Here is a 5,229-nt window from a genome sequence, read left to right on the forward strand (position 1 = left end):
ATAGGGAGTGAGTGGGGATGCAACCCCGACATTCATGACTACGATGCAGTGAACGGCTTAAATAATAAACTAATATCATATGTATATTTTGTACTGTCGCTACACACGAAAAATATACGTTCTCAGGGGCAGGCCGCAGTGGTAGAGGAGTAAGATATTGTATTTGGACTGTGTTATAGCCGTTTTGGTCAGTGAAAACTACATACGTTTATGTTTTTGAAAATCACATGCAAATCTTAATTGTAAACATTTAGCAGGGAATATTTATTTGTCATCCAATCAATTTTGATTCGTAAAACCTGTCAGCAAAAGTTAAAGAAAAAAACCATATGCACTCATTTGACAGAAATAGATTTTTAGAATAATTTCTTCGTATGTAAATAATTTACAAGCTAGCTGAATAATTTTGGCTATTATGTCTGAATGTTTGATGAGAAAATTTTGTTAATTTAAAAAGTTGGACTCATGCAGTTCTCACTTTTTAATGCAAAATCAAAAAGCATCACGGATAATTTGCATTTGAATCTCTGCTGTAGCATCTCAGTTATTTACTAAGCTAAGTATAGCACAGTGTGAAGTCATTTATTTTAGGATTTAACTATATCAACCATTTACATATAATCATATAATTTCTCTATATTTTATTTCTAGCATTAATTCACTATTCTAATGACTGAGCTTAAAATATTTTTCTCCATTTGATTAACATACTGAATACTACAATCCTTCTATTAGCCAAAATTTGTTCTCAGACATCTAACATGGATTTTCATATCTCTATGGGTGTAAGTTTATATGGAGATAGATATATATCTTTTTGGAGATATCTACATATGCACATCATTATTTCTCTCTCTCCATATTTATACATCTGGCTCTAAATTAATCTATCTATCTATCTATCTATCTATCTATCATCTGTCTATATTCATCCTTCCTATCAGAGTGGTTTAGCATTCCATGAAGAATATACCAGTTAACATAAAATTCTTCCTTTAAGGAAGGAAAAAAGGAATGTGATTTCTTTGAGCACTATTTCGTTTTGATTTGTTTATATGTACAATTCAAACTCTAAGCTGTCCCTACTTTAGAAAAGTGGTGGAAACGTGGTACTTGTATAATTAACTAATATCCTCATCCTGCTTGAAATAAAATAGTACAACTCATCACCGTCATCTTTCTTGAAGGTATAGGCAAAGATGCAGCCATGTCCCCTTTTACTTTATAAACATACGCACGTGTGTACTGTTAAATCGTCTGTGTGAAAAGTTTCACCTACTAAAATGTGGACTAGTTCCCAGACTTCTGAGAAAATCCGCAACCTCTTGCTCGTCAGTACGTGGAACAGAAACGGTGATGTGCCTGGAACGTGTGTGACACTTCTGTTTGAATTAAAGTCTCTCCCCGCATAAATGCGCCTTCGTCCATGATGGACAGCTGCATGGTTTAATGTACGCACACCTCATAGTCCATCGACTTCTTTTTTTTGGAGTGAATGGCTGGAGTGTTTTTCTTGTTATAGGATTATTTCTGTTATCAATAACCACAAGGACAGACTATGTGGCAAACAAAACAGAACACGCACATGAGCTAAAAGGATCTTCTTATAAAAGAGGTGCTGAATGCTGAACTAGGTCACTGTGGTTAAGAAACAGGAATTATTCTCTGTGAAAGTAATTAGAAATAGGCATGCGTGAATCTCTTTGTGGGTCATATGTGTCACTCTGTTTCAAGGCAGGGCTGTAATCTTTATTTTTTAATAAAAATACTTTTAAAATTTTGAATTAAAATTTTAGCAATAAAATGTTCTTATATAGGTAAAGAAAAAAAGTATTTAAAAGAAAATAAAACAAACTTAGAATCCAATATCAGAATGTCAGTTTGAATACTGCAGTGCATTTCATCCATCCTAATAAACTCAAGTATATGCGTTCATTTGTTCGTTCATTGGTTCATTCATTCATTCATTCATTCATTCATATTCCATGCATTATTCCTTCAGCAAAGAATTTTAATGCAAATCTAGGCCTCAGTCACTACCCTAGTTACCGAGGGTAACGAATAAACAGGGAGTCCGGGCCTGGAAACTGACGTTCAGGCGAGAGGAGACAAATGAAAAAACACGGACCAGATAAAAACCTTGACAAAAAGCAGCGCAGGCAAGTAACGGGTTTGGGGGCGGGGCGGTGGTTTGAGCAGGTCACTGTAGGGAGAGGCCTGCGGGGCTTGGTGACTTAGAGTGAGGTGGCAACTGGAACCTCTGCTACAGCCTCCCGGGTTTGGGGCCCAAAGGAGGCCGGTGGTTCCGGGCGAGCGGGAGGGGTCCCCTCTTGACTTGCACGCTCCTTGTTTCTACGAGGCTCGAAGCGTCTCCCAGCCTATTTCTTCCGTGCCAGCCCACGGCCTTCCTGTCACAGAGTTCAGCTCGCAGCAGGCTTGCGACCTGACGTCTGAGTTTAACCTCCCGAAATGGATGCTGCTGTTAGGGGTCATTTTCTATGCAGCAATGGCCTAGTGCAGCTGATATTCACACACGACTTTCCAGGTCTCCCACAGCCTACATGTGGTTTTTGCTGTGTTTTTTTTGTTGTTGTTGTTGTTGGTTTGTTTGTTTGTTTTTGTACAAGCATGAAAGTTGAGTTTTCCTAAGAGACTATATGAAATTACAGTCTTGAACGTCTTTCGGAGACTTCTGTCTACTAGCTGAGGATGAAACAGCTTTAATCTTTGTGTCGTTACCAGGAACACCTGCCTGCCCAGGACGCGAGATCAGCTACATTGCATTTCTCCGTCTTCACCGTGATGACACACAAGGGGCCAGGTGTGCGCAGCTGGAGCGGCTCTGATAGTCCAAGAAATATATGAGCTTGTCCATACCCACCATCGACCTTTCGACAATGCCAATAGTTTTCGTTGAATTGGTCCACACGTGTAATTCAAAATGAAAAATTTTAGTTTCTAATACTTCGTAATAGCAATGGAAAGATATTAGCCCCAAATAATTTGATGCCTTAAAGCTTTACTTTTAGTTAAGAATGTCTAGATGCTTCTTAAAAATAAGGTCCTTCCTTCGTTCTGATTTAAAACTCTTGTGATAGCTCACGTCCAAAATATCACTCTAAATGAAGGATTCACTTTATATGAGATGACAGAGTGTTTCTGCTCCAGTTCTCATGGCTGAAGGGGATTTTAGATGAAATCGTCTCCCATCCAACGTTCATTAAGCAAATAAAATAACAGATGAAGACAGATGAAGCGGCTTGAGCTGGGATCACGCGGGTGCTCCCCGAGAAGTCAGGAGCAGAATGGGGGTCCTGCGCCCCTTACCTCAAAGTGTGTGCCTGGGTCCTGGGGAAGCTCGGCCAGATTGCAACTGCGGGCCGAGAATGTAGGACGAGCCGCTTTGCAAAGGGAGCGCAGGGAAAGGGGACGGCTAACATACCGTGTGGCCCTGCAGCAGCCAGCTCGCGCTCGCCCTGCAAACCCAGGCGATGGCATTTCTCCGTCTCCGGTTATCTGGGGGACTGGAGAATCAGGGTGGAACCTCATCCGCTCCCCCGGTTCTGAGCACCCACTGGACGCGGTGAGACGTGGGCCTCCGGCCGCCAGCCTCTCCCGCAGGCTGTCCTGGGGCTGCTGAGACACCCGCCTCAGACTAGCCCGGGGGCTGTGTCCGGGCCAAATGACATCCCGTTTCCCAGCAAAATTCTCATCGGAATTCCTTTTAAATTCAGTGATTACTTATCACCAAACACTGTGTTCCCAAATCCTCTAATACACATGCTTTTCCAACACTGCTGGCTGTTCCTTTCAGATATGGCCCTGCTCAAAAAACTTCCTTAGTCGAGAGACTTTCTGTGATTCCAAACACTACATACTCTGCCATATTTGTACCTGGATAAGGTTTCTGCTACTTAATGAAAAAGTTTTTAATCATTGTTCACTGAAAATGTTTAAGTGCAAATCACCCAACTAGTGTGGACGCAGAGCGTCGGACCCGATTACGACATAAGTATAAGAACACCTAAGAGCAAAGAGACGCTGCAGAAATCACACGGCGTCTCCACCGATCGAACGGGAATTAATTCTGTATCAGCTCCTGCTTTGGATGATCTATGTCCCATCTGTTTCTGCCGTGGTCACCTTTTACTGCCCGCAGATGGGGGTTAACGTTGGCTGTTTTTGTTAACATCTGACAAATCCCCAAACATCTCTTCTCAAGCCCACCCGCGACCTCCGTCTGATTTGCAGCCTATTCGCCTTCATCTCCTTGGGAATTTTTCAGATTTGATCTTTGTGGAAGTCAGACCTATTCACCAGGGTTTTGCAAAATAATGAAATGGAACCCGGTAATGAACGCGCATGCCTCTGGTGTCAAGTTACTCTCTAAGTTCCAAAATCATTTCGGCTCAGAGAATGAGATCTGGGAGAGCCTTGGAAACGACCCAGTGGGAACCAGCGCACTCACAGATGCCTGCTCTTTCCTAAGTGCCTTCTTTCGAAAATGTTCCTCTGTCCTTTGTTTTAAAGGTGTATTTCTTCCACTTTTACTGAGAGATAACTGACATGCATCTCTGTGTAAGTTTAAAGTGTGCAGCATGATGGCTCCATCTACATACATTGTGACATGATGACCACAATAGCTTCAGCTAACACCCATTTTCTCCTATAAATACAATAAAAAGGAAAAAAAGGAGAAAAGAAAAACAGAAAAAATATCTTCTCGTGATAACTCTTAGAATTAATGAACTCTCTTAACTTTCCTACGTGGCACACAGCAGTGTCGGCTGTAGTTGTCACCTGGTCCATTGCGTCCTTAGTACTCAACTCGTTTTATAGCTGGAAGGCCGCATTTATCTTTTATTTTTTACACCTACAGCACCCGGTCTTCCTGGGTGGTCTCCCATCCAAGTACTCACCAGGCCCGACCCTGCTCAGCTTCTGAGATCAGACGGGATCAGGGCACGTTCAGGGGGGCGTGGCCGTGGACTGGAAGGCTGTACCTTTGACCACCTGCCTCCAGTCCCCTCCTCCCAACCCACCCCCAACATGCCTCTGCTAACCACAAGTCTGATCTCCTTTTCTGTGAGTTTTTCACTTGTTTTTGTTTTTTATTTAGATTCCATATGTAAGTGAAATCGCACAGTATTTGTCTTTCTGTAATTTATTTCACTTAACATAATATCTTCAAAGTCCATCCATGTTGTTACAAATAGTATTTCCTTTTTT

General features: G+C 41.9%; 1 pseudogene; it reads right to left on the reverse strand.

Annotated features, from left to right (window-relative positions):
- Nucleotides 1–4,870: 4,870 nt before the first annotated feature.
- LOC112477596 lies at nt 4,871–4,990 on the reverse strand (annotated as a pseudogene).
- Nucleotides 4,991–5,229: the final 239 nt, after the last annotated feature.

Source organism: Pteropus alecto, unplaced genomic scaffold, assembly GCF_000325575.1.
Source record: "Pteropus alecto unplaced genomic scaffold, ASM32557v1 scaffold53, whole genome shotgun sequence".
Classification (NCBI taxonomy): Eukaryota; Metazoa; Chordata; class Mammalia; order Chiroptera; family Pteropodidae; genus Pteropus; species Pteropus alecto.